The following is a 12,568-nucleotide window of genomic DNA, read 5'->3' as shown; positions in this document are numbered from 1 at the left end:
ATGTGCCACAAATGCTAGGTAGGTTGAGTCTTTTGATTCATGAAGATGGATTTTTTTTCCTTTTATGAATGGCTTCAATTCCATTTGACATTACATAATAATTTTTTGTGCAATGTTTTCCATAAAATATTTTCTTATTTTTTTATGTTACTACAAATTCATATTTCATTGTTCAATGAAAGTTTGTAGAAATACAACTGAGTTTTTATGTTGGTTTTATATGCCACCATCATGTTAGAATTTTCATTATTTTAAAGATCCTCTATGCAAATTTATGAAATTTTTCACCTTGAACATTATGCCTCACAAAGTTATTGGATAATAAATGCCTCCTTCATAATTTTTCTTCTCTTCATACTTAGGATTCTCAGGAGAAAATGGCAGAAGGAAATTATTGTATGGTGACTGAGTTCATCCTGGCTGGATTAACAGACAAACCAGAGCTCCAGCTGCCCTTCTTCCTCCTCTTCCTAGGAACCTATGTGTTCACAGTGGTAGGGAACCTGGGCATGATCACACTTATTGTGCTCAGTTCTCACCTGCACACCCCCATGTACTACCTGCTCAGCAGTCTCTTCTTCATTGATCTTTGCCAATCCACTGTCATTAGCCCCAAAATGCTGGCGAACTTTGTGATAAACAAAAACACCATCTCCTACCATGAATGCATTACTCAGCTCTACTTCTTCACCATTTTTGCAATTGCAGAGTGTCACATGTTGTTTGCAATGGCATATGACCACTATGTTGCTGTCTGTATCCCCTTGCTTTACAAGGTAACCATGTCTAATCAAGTCTGTTCCTGAATGGTAGTTGGGGTGTATAGCATGAGCTTGATTGGTGCTGCAGCTCACACTGTTTGGATGCTAAAGGTGATTTTCTGTAAGGATGATATAATAAACCATTATTTCTGTGATCTTTTTCCATTACTGGCGCTCTCCTGCTCCAGTACCTTTATAAATGAAGTAGTAAGTCTGTGCTTAAGTGCATCTAATATCTTTGTTCCAACACTGACCATCCTTACCTCCTACATCTTCATCATTGCTAGCATCCTGCACATTCGCTCCACTGAGGGCAGAGCCAAAATCATTAACACCTGCAGCTCCCATGTGTTAGCTGTTGCTCTTTTTCTTTGGTTCTCTAGTATTCATGTGCCTGCAGCCATCATCGGTCAACTCCAAGGAACAAGGTAAAGTGTCCTCTATGTTTTACACTATTATTGTGCCCATGATGAAGCCTCTGATATATAGCCTGAGGAATAAGGATGTCAAAGATGCTCTAAATAAGCTCTTTGGAAAAAGAAATTTCCCATAAAGAAAGGATCTTGCTTAGGAAATAAACTATGGAAGTTTGGTAAGGAAATAGTGCATTGGGAACAATAAATAACCACAAGTCATCAGATTACTTCTAGCAGATGATTATTTGTAAGAAAGGTGCTAATGGTAAGACTGGATTCACAAGATTAGAACACAAAGGGCAGCACCACACTAGGATGCCCTGAGTCTATTTACCTAGCATGACCTGGATTATATCTAAATGTATTTTTTAAAGTTCTTCAACATCCTCCAGATGGTGGATTATATTTTACATTTTTGGAAGATGAGTCTTTATGGGCCATATTCACTTTCTTAATTCATAGAATAAATACATTTCATCATTAACTTTTGGTATTTCCATTGCTTTGTGTACCTGGCCTGTTAAACTATTAGTAAATAATTTTGAAAATTTGATTTTTAAAATAAATCTTTCTAATATTTGGATTATAAAAATATAATTTCTAATACTTATGAAGTTCATAGAACTGCATTAAGGAATATGGAGGCATATAATTGGTTATAAAATAATTTCAACCCAGAAAAAAATTATCACAAGGCAAGATATTGCCAACAATAGACAAGATTGGAAATGCCATGAGTATTTTGACATGTATCTATGCAACTTTCTTTACTGTACAATATCAGGACTGTTCTACCTCTTCTTTTTCCTGATAATTCCATACTTGTTTTTACTAATCTCCCCCCATCATGTTTTCTTTCACTATTATTATATAATTTCTGATTATCTAACTCATCTAAATTATGAAAACATTGAGTATTTTTCCTTCAAAGGTGTGACATAAACACCTCAATGTCATGTCAATTTATGTCACCCTATAAAGCTAAAAGTACAATGAGAGAGGAGGTTATGTACCTTATTGAAAACTAGGAGAAAATCCTGCATTTTTCATGTACTAATCAGTCATTTTCTTCATACCCTGTTATTTTCCTACCAACATATCCTTATGTATGCACATGTCTCTATACATAAGTATATATATATATATATATATATATATATATATATGTGTGTGTGTGTGTGTGTGTGTGTGTGTGTGTGTGTGTGATTCCTATTGTATATGTACTATTGTGTACTACATGTATTTATGTGTATATTGCATATATCTTGCTTGGCTATGTTTTATAAAGTTTATGTGTATATGATTTTGATTCTATTGCTCTAGATATTGAACAGTCAACAAATACTATATTTTTATATTGTTGATAACTGACAAATATAACTTTATTAAATTTTACCTTTCCCAACATTTATGTATGAATTTATACTGTGAAACATGTTTTAAAGAATAAAAATATCTGAAATTACTATAGTAATTTTGCTGAATATCATGCTTTTAAAATATTAACATTGCTATCTGATAGATTCCATGGAAGATCTACAACAACAAAAAAGAATAGTTTGTCTTTCATTGCTCTGACACAAACACACATTATTTCCAAAACAAAAGAATTCCTCTTACAATGAATTTTTTTTCAGATTTATTTGGGTTGTCACAGGAACAAATGTTAGGTCAAATAATACTTTACATTCTGTATTAGTTTGGATTACTTTTGGCTGTGCCTTACACAAACACTTACACACACACACACACACACACACACACAATAGTGTCTTATGCCAGTAAATGATTCAGGGTTAGTTTCATGACTCATCATAGATGTAAGCTCATTTTAAATTATTGTTCTATTCCATTTCTTGTAGTATCCACCTTTGTTGTCAATGTCTCCAGATCCATTCTTCATATCCACCAACTGACCATCAGACAGAAACATATGGACAGAGAAGGGAACATCTCCTGATCTGTAGAGCACTGTCTGACAGATTCCTCAATCTGTATCTCTTTGAAAAGGTCAAACTCACATAGACAAATATAGTGACAAAAATATCATGAATATGTAGATAGTCATCTACAAGATTAGAACACAAAGGGCAGCACCATGCTAGGATGCCCTGAGTCTATTTACCTAGCATGACCTGTCAATCTAAACTTCAGGATGTTTATTATTGAGGAAGAAAAGAAGAATGAACATTAGAAATTACCATATCATCTGTGTATCCAATACTTGTATTAAGCCATAAATGAGTCACTTTTATTTTTCCTAGAGTTTAACATTTGGATAGAGTGTTGTATCTAAAAGGAATAATAGTGTTACTTGTGGTTCAAATGCAATGTGGAAAGAACTAAAAGAACTGTACAAGGAAAATGATGGAGCACTGAAGAAAGAAATTGAATAAGACCTCAGAAAATGAAAGACTTTCCTTCAATGTTTATGAATAAGCAGAATTAATATTGTTAAAATGACCATACTACCAAAAGCTACATATAGATCCAATGCAATCTCCATCAAAATACCAATTTTCAAACATAGAACTAGAAACAACAATACTAAAATGTATTTAGAAGAATAAAAGATCCAGAACAACCAAAGCAATTATAAGCAGAAACAAAAAGTGTTGGAGGTATCAGAATAAGTGTCTTCAAATTGTACTGCAGCACTAGAGCAAGAAAAGCTGCCTAGCACTGACCTAAAAACAGACACACAGATAAATGGAACAGAATAGAAGACACAGAGACAGACCCTCACAAATGTAATCATCGATCCTGGACAAAGGGGCAAAACACATGCCATGGAGAAAAGACAGACTTTTTAATAATTAGTGTTGAAAAAATTGGTTATTCATATGTAGAAGGAAGAAAACTAAATACCCATCTTTCACCCTACACAAAAATCAACTCAAAATGGTTCAAAAACCTAGGAATTAGAGCAGAGACCTTATAACTAGTAGAAGAAAATGTGGTGTTAGCTCTCTAAAATATAGGTGCCGGCAATAAATTTCTTAATAGGACCCATAAAAGTCAGGAAATAGTGCTAAGAATTAATAAATGTGATATCATAAAATTTAAAAAAACTTCTGCATAGAAAAGGAAACCATGAATATTAAAAGACAATCTAGAGAAAGAGAGAAACTCTTTGCTAGCTACTCTCTTCCAGAGTATTGATATCCAGAATATATTAAAAACTCAAGAAACTTAACACTGGAAAAAACAAATAACCCAATCAATAAATGGACAAATGAACCAAACAGAAATTTCTACAAGGAAATACAAATAGCTAATAAATGCTTGAAAAATTTTTAACATTTTTAACTATCATGGAATTGGAACTCAAAACTACCCTAAGATTTCATATCACTCCAGTTAGAATGGCAATCATCAATCCCCCCCCACCAAAAAAAAATACAAGCTGGCAAGAATATGGGGAGAAAGGAACAATTATACATTGTTAGTGAGATTTTAAATTAGTTCAACCACTGTGGAAATCGGTATGGGGTTCATCAACATACTGGGCTTATGGTTTGTAATAAGTGTCCCCCAAAAGCTTATGTGTAAAACAATGCAAGAAAGTTTTGAAATGAAATGATTAGGGTATGAAACCTTAAACAATTAGTGTATTAATAGGGCTTAACTGATTGGTGGTAGTAGGCAGGTAATCTGTAACTAGAGGAGATGGGTCATTGTGGGGATGCCTTTTAGGTGTAAATTTTATGAGCTGAGCTTAGTCTCTCTCTCTCTCTCTCTCTCTCTCTCTCTCTCTCTCTCTCTCTCTCTCCTTCCTGGTAATGTCCCCAGCTGCTTTCCCCACCACACACTTCCACCATGATGTCTGCCTCACCTGAAGCCCTAATGAATGTAGCCTGTTAACTATGGACTGAGACCTCTGAAACTGTCAGCCCCCAATAAACTTTTACTCCTCTAATTGTTCTTGTCAGGTCTTTGGTTACAGCAGTGAAAAAGCTGACTATAACAACTAGTAATGTAATCACCATATGATCCAGCTAAGTCACACTTTCACATTTACTTCAGGTGTTGAAGTTATCGTACTATAGTGATACATGCATGGTCATGTTTATAGTAGCACATTTCACAATAGTTAAATAATGGAACCAGATTAAAAGTCCATCAACAGATTAATGGATAAGGATAATGTATATATACACAAAAGAGCTTAACTCAGTCATAGAAATGAAATTATGTGATGTGTAGAAAAAATGGAAAGAATTTGAGAAAATAATACTCATAATAATTCAAACTCAGAAAGTAAAGAGTTATATTTTCTTTCATATGGGGAAGCTAGAGAGAAAAAAAAAAGCATGGGAGTGCATCTCATGAAAATAGTAAAGATACCAAAATTATAAAGGAGTGGGGCTATAGGGAGGAAGGAGACTAAGGAAAGTAAAAATGCTGAAAAATGTTGATTAAATTATATTATTATAACATCTGCATGTATAAATATGTAACAACAAATCTCATCATTATGTATAATTATAATGCAGCAATTAAAACTATGGAAAAATAAAATGTGTAATGCATGTATAAAATATAGATTTTAACATCTATTAAAATCTACAAGAAAGTCATATGCTGTTCAGGGCAGAACAGTCTATATATCATCTCTACAATGCTGTGTTCATTCCTCTTGTCTTGTATTCATTCTCACAGCCAACCTGAATGGCTTCCTGACTCCATTTTGTTCGTCCAAATTTTATGCACATTTCAATGATAAAGCTAGCAGTTTAATTCTCATGCATTTGTCACCCCTCCAAGTAATAATTGGGTGTACCTCTGGTTCATCACATCTACTATAAAGATGTATCCACTGGGATTGTTTGCTATTAATGATCGTGTGTGGATTATACTTAAAAAAATAGCCAAATTCTTTTTTTTTCACTTCTAGGGATCAAACCCAGGACTTCATGCCTTCTAGGCAATCCCTATATCACTGAGCCATATCTCCAACCCTAGAAATGAACAAATTCTTGAAAATAAAAATTGTGTATTGTTTTGCATCTTATTTTTTTTTCTAAGGTTGGATCATTATTGCTGAGCAATATTTTTATGGGAGTGTGAATTATGTTATTAAGTTTTTGCCCTATAAAACAAATGGTAGAGAATGGAATTTTTCAAAATACCTTTAAACACCCAAATAAAGGTCCATATCTAACAAAAAGTTAAAGCATTCCAATTAAATTTAATGAGGAAACTTGATTGCAATCATTGTCTTAAAATTATATAACATTTAATAAATAACATTACATGTAATTTTCCTCCTAATATCTTTACCATGAGAAGAGTGACTATAACATATGTTTTCATTATTATTCAAAATTTTATTTTCTTTTTACAAGGAAAATGTCCTCATCTCTTCTTTGTAGTCTTGTTAATTGTTCCTCACTTGGTTTTTGTCTTTTTTTTAGGGGCAGAATACCAGGAATGGAACTCAGGGCACCCAATCCCTGAGCCACATCCTCAGCCCTATTTTGTATTTTATTTAGTGACAGGGTCTCACTGAATTGCTTAGAGCCTCATTGTTGTTGAGGCTGGCTTTGAACTCATTTTCCTCCTTCCTCAGCCTCCCAGATGCTGGGATTACAGGTGTGCACCACCACACTCAGCTTGATCTATGTCAATGTAAAACATACTTTAGCATACAAGGCTAATGGGAACAACTTTTTCGTTCAGACTCAAGTTAAAAAATTCTAAGAACTAGTGTTTTATGACTATGATGTACTAAATACCAATATAAAAGGCCAATAAAGAATTAAAAATTTTAACTCTTACAATAATTGGTTACTTACCTACTTATATATTTTTTCTTTGCAAGAAATATCTTTAAACAATTCCTTTAGTGTATGTCTGAAAAATTTTCTGAAATTTAAAATTTTGAAATGTCTTATTATAAAATAACAATTTTTAAATTTTCAAATTTAACAATATCTCATCCTTTTTAATCCATACCAAAAATATATGTAGAAGAAAAGTTAGTCTTTTAACAAATGCTGCTGAATATCCATTTGCAGAAGAAGAAAACTAGATCCCTACCACTCAACCTGCACAAAAGTGCAATTGAATTAAGAATGTGACCAGAAATATTGCAACTGCTAGAAGAAAACATAGGGTCAACATACCACCATATTGGCACAGGCACTGACTTCATTAACAAGACACAAAAGCTCAAGAAGAAAAAAAAAAAAGAATCACTAAGTAGAATGGCATCAAATTTAAAAGCTATGCAGGAAAGAAAATAATAAAGAGCATGAAGAGAGAGTTGCAGAATGGGAGAAAATGTTTGCCAGCTACTCTTATGACAGTTAATTTTTATCAAGAATATATAAAGAACACACAATTAAGCCCCCCCTAAAACAAAAACTCCAAAAAGAACCCAATCAAGAAATAGTTAAACAGACATTTCTCAAAAGAAGAAACACAAATGGCCAACGCCTATACGAAAAAAAAAAATATTCAACATCCCTAGCAATCAAAAAAAATGAAAATCAAAACAACACACAGAGTTTATTTCACTCCAGTCAGATCTCGAATACAAATAATAATAAATTCTGGAGAGGATGTGGGGGGGAAATGTACACTTACATATTATTGGTAGGAGTAAAATTTAGTACATTCTGAAAACAGTGTGAAGATTTAACTAGCAACAGAAATACCATATGACTCAGAGGTCCCATTTCTTTGTATTTCCCAAACAACTAAAATCAGTATACTCTAGTGATAGAACCACACAAATATTTTGAGCAGGTCAACTATAGCGAAGATATGAAACCTGTCCAGGTGCCCATCAATAGAAGAATAGATTAAGATGTCATATATACACATATTACTTAAGCATAAAGAATAAAATTATGGCATTCTCTGGTAACTGGATGGAAATGGAAAACATCATGCTGCATGAAATAAGCTCATCTCAGAAAATTAAGGGTCAAATATTTTCTCTCATATGCAGAAGCTAAAGAAAAGTAATAGAAAAAGTTGGGGGTTGAATATCATAAAGAAAAAGGGAATATCTCTGGAGTAGAAGAAGGAGATTGAGAGGGAAGAAGGAGAGATGAGAAAGGGGAGGAAATGCGGAATGAATTTGACAAATCTATGTTATGTGCATGTATAAATATACCACAGTGAGTTCAACTCTTATACATATGCATAAAGTGCCAATATAAATAAATAAAGTAAATAAGCAAAAGGAAGACCAGTAGAGTAGAAGGAGGGTACCAGGGGAAGGGTAGGGGGAAGGGGAAGAAAGTGAAGGAAAGGAAAGAAACGAGAAGGGAAGGGGGCATCAGAAACTGAAATGGAGTAAATTAAACTCTATGCATGAATGATTATGTCAAAATAAATAATATACCAATAAAAGCAAAAACCAGCTAACAAAATAGATAAAATAAAATAGAGCATTGGTAGTACCTTGAAAATGTAATGAGGGAAAGGAAATTCACATTGTCAGTTTTCCCCAGAGTTCATTCCTGTGAGATGAGGTTTCAGTGGGACGTCATTATCATGGTTTGTTCCCATTTATACCCTTATATCCAGCATAAAAAATTGTCATATCAGCCCAGCTTTGCAGAGTCAAATGTCTTTGGGCATCAACTTCAGCAAAGATCAAGATTAGTGATTCAAAGGATTCCTTTGGTCTGTCACCTCCTCACATCATCAAAGTCATTTCCATCCAGTGCGATACAGAAGAAAAACTATACAGAATTGGCCTGTCTGAAAAGAAGGAGGGGTATGTCTGAATTCCAGACCATGACTTTTAAAATCTTAGAATATTCAGCTGCAGTCTTTCCTAAGTGTTAATAGAGATGCAGGTGTCTGTTGACCTGTCTCTCCTTGTCCTCACTCTCAGAGCCACACTCCCTGGTGAGCACAGGTTCCCTAATCATCTCCCTGTTCTTCGCAGTATGAAATCAAGGCAGATACTTATTTTGTTTGCTCATTTCAACTCAGGCAATACATATGGGCTTTGTTCTTTCATTTTGAACCTGTATTAACTCATCTCTAAGCTTCTTGTAACCATTTTATTAGTCACATTTATATGGAGACTCACTATATACAAGGCTCTGTGCCAACTCTGTTATGAATTTACAATTAGGAAAAAAAAAGAATTTACAATTAGGTGCAGATAAAAAACTGGTAAGTTACTGATAGATAATTCCAACTAGTACATGCTACATCAAGGTAAAAGTAACACACTCATGGACACACAGAATTTGGTCTTATTAACTGTGATGTCACTATTATAGAAAGGTCTTTAACTGTTAAATAGAATTACACAAAATAATGTGTTAGAAGAAAAGAGAAACAAAAGGAAATTCGGCATTAAATCTTAGGGCAAACATAGTTCCTTTCATGTAATAGGCCCGTCGTGTGATATATTTTGGGAAATAGAAGAGGAAAACTTTTGTTTGTTTTAATACAGAAGCCTTCATAGACACCCATCATGGTCTAGAACCATGTTCGCATGTCCAGTAGCACTTGCTCAATCAAGGTTTTTACCACAGTAGCTAATCAGTCTCCCTGTCCCCTTCTAGGCTCTACCATTCTGAACAGGGGATATTCTTTATTCATCTCTCTATCCTGAACACCCATAGTCAACTTTTTGCTTATCATTGTTAATCTTTTTTTTTTTTTTTGGTACTGGGAATTGAACTCAAGGGCACTCAACCACTTAGCCACATCCCCGGCCCTATTTTGTATTTTATTTACTAACAAGGTCTCACAGGGTTGCCTGATACCTCACTGTTGCTGAGGCTAGCTTTGAACTTGCAATCCTCCTGCCTCAGTCTCCCAAGCTGCTGGGAATACAGGGGTGCTCCACAGTGTCAGGATTATCTTCATTTAATATAAGTCTACTTTTACCCCTTAACAGTATCTTTTTGAAGCATTGTCCCCAATATAAATCTTCATTACTATTATCTATGATGTCATAATAATTTATTGATGGCATCATCCAAGTTTTTGGTAGAATGCTTTCTGAAGACAAAACTAAAGTCCTATGGAAAAAAATAATTCAATATTTCTGACTTACGTGTAGTCAAATATATTTCCTGATTTCACATACCTATGAAGTATTATTCTCTATTTTCACCTACACCACAGAACAGTTCAATGTCCATAAGATTACAAGATATTTGTAGTAAAGTCTAATACTTTACTAAATTCAGGATAACCCAGGTGTATCCAACTATTTTAGTTTAATAATGCAGTAAGAATCCAATGAAATGCAAATTTTTGGAATACTTTATTAACATTATGATAGTTCTGAGTCACACTGTTTCCTTTTATAAGAACTAAAAACAATTTTCCCCCATGAGAAACTTGCCATGTTATACAACTTGGATGAACATGGATGATACTACCCTAAATAAAATAAGCCAATCATAAAAGAACAAACACTCCATGATCTCCTTTAAGGTAGTTATAACAGTAAAACTCATGGAAACAGAGAATATAATAATGATAACCAGGGACTGAGAGGTGGGAGAAACAGGGAGTAGTTGTTCAATAGTTACTAATCATAGGTTATGTTAGATGTACAAGTCCTGAAAATGTTCAGTTCAGTATGATGCCTGATGTAAACAATATGGTATTGTACTTCAAAATTGAGAGGAGATCTCATATTCAATATTGCCACAAACAACAATAACAACAAATAAAAAGAACAAAGGGAAACAAGTAAATATTTGGAGGAGATAAGTATGTCAATACCTTGATTGAGGTAGTGGTGTCACTAGTGTTTGCCTAGGACTAAACTAAACAAATTGTATATAATAAACATGTACAGTTTTTGTACATCAATTTTATCTCAATGAAAATGTTAATCAAGCAAACAAATCAAACTTTTTATCCCCTTAGACTGTTTTGATATTTGGCTTCTGATTCATTCATCTTGAAGATGCATCATACAAATGGAGGCTAAGATTACTCATGCAGGGTAGGTTGATAGAAAATCTCCAGGAAGTTTTAAGACATTGAAGCACAGAGGTACTGTTAGCAAATCAGAACAGGAAGCAGTAGGAATGAAGAGCATGTGTCAGAGTCAGACTTCAGAGGGAGCTGGTCACATGGAATGGGTCAAAGTCCCAAGCATTTTGTCAGAGTTGCAATGACTGAGCAAGAAAAAACGGAGATTCTGTGATGGGGATTGGTATTTCCTGGGACAGCTCTGTGGGAGGCCAAGAACACAGAAAAAGTCATCAGCTAGAAAATTGTAAAGAGTAGGATCTATGGGAGAATATGTTTCTTTGTTTTGTGTCTCTGTAGCAAAGTACCACTCACTGGATTATGTATAATGAACGGAAATTTATCTTACTATACTAGGGGGTGGGAAATTTAAGGTCAAAGGGTGCATCTGACAAGGGCCTTCTTGCTGCAGCCTATGGTAGAATGATCAAGGACAAAAGAGGACACACATTAAATAGAGGAAAGGGAACAAATTAATTCTTATATTAGGAACCCACACTTCTGATTATTAGCCCATTCTCAGAACACCACTAATCCAGTCACCTCATGACTTAATCTCTTCTTAAGGTCCCAGTTCTCAATACTGTTGCACTGGGGATCAAGTTTGCAATGTATGAACTCTGGAGGACACATCCAAACCATAGCACTATGGAAGCTCAGCTTCAGGAATAGAGGTAAAGTAGAGAGATGTGCTAAAATAAATAACAGGTTTTATAAAAGGTAAGTTGAAAGCTCCCAGGTCTGGGTATACAATATCAGTAACATTTGGGCTTGATCATTAGTTAACAATTCTACTTCAGACATACTTCAGCTTTTCTAGTAAAAGTATAGAATTGGCCCATTATTAGGGATAGTTGTCCTCTGCAAGAAGTGGCCCGTGGAGAGTCTGAAGAAAGCAGGTGTCAAGAAGCAAAGTGCTAGGTCCCTACTTAAATCTGTTAGAGAAATTCTGACAATCTTTCTAGGTGCTGTGATTCTTTCTTCTTTAATTATTTTTATTTATTTTACTATTTGATGACTTTTTTCTCTGATGAAGACATAGAAGGAATATTTTAGATTGAGTATGTGTCTGAATTATGTCTATCACTTTTTAATAGAAGTTCAAAATGCCTATGTTTTCCTTGATGATGTATTGAAGAGAAAATTTCCCATGATAACAAAAGATTGTTACAGGTTTTCAGGCGAACCAGCATATTTTTTCATATGTGGAAAAAATTTACTTTATTTTTTTGGATAAAAGTAGAATAAATAGATTTTACACAAGTACAGAATATACCAGGCCTAAACTAGATGAGGAGACTTATAGGGTGACATTCTGCACAATGTTATGATGGAATATTTTGTGTCAAGAATGGTGATGATGATTATGATGATGATGATGATGATGATGATGATAATGATGATAATTTGTTACCAGGG

At 34.2% G+C, this 12,568-nt stretch overlaps 1 pseudogene; it reads left to right on the top strand.

Annotated features, from left to right (window-relative positions):
• The first annotated feature begins 377 nt into the window (after positions 1-377).
• Positions 378-1,314, top strand: LOC113176414 (olfactory receptor 8G50-like; annotated as a pseudogene).
• Positions 1,315-12,568: the final 11,254 nt, after the last annotated feature.

This window comes from Urocitellus parryii, chromosome 4 (assembly GCF_045843805.1).
Source record: "Urocitellus parryii isolate mUroPar1 chromosome 4, mUroPar1.hap1, whole genome shotgun sequence".
Taxonomy (NCBI): Eukaryota; Metazoa; Chordata; class Mammalia; order Rodentia; family Sciuridae; genus Urocitellus; species Urocitellus parryii.
Note: the sequence above shows the minus strand (reverse complement) of the source record. Positions and strands in the feature narration are given on the sequence as shown.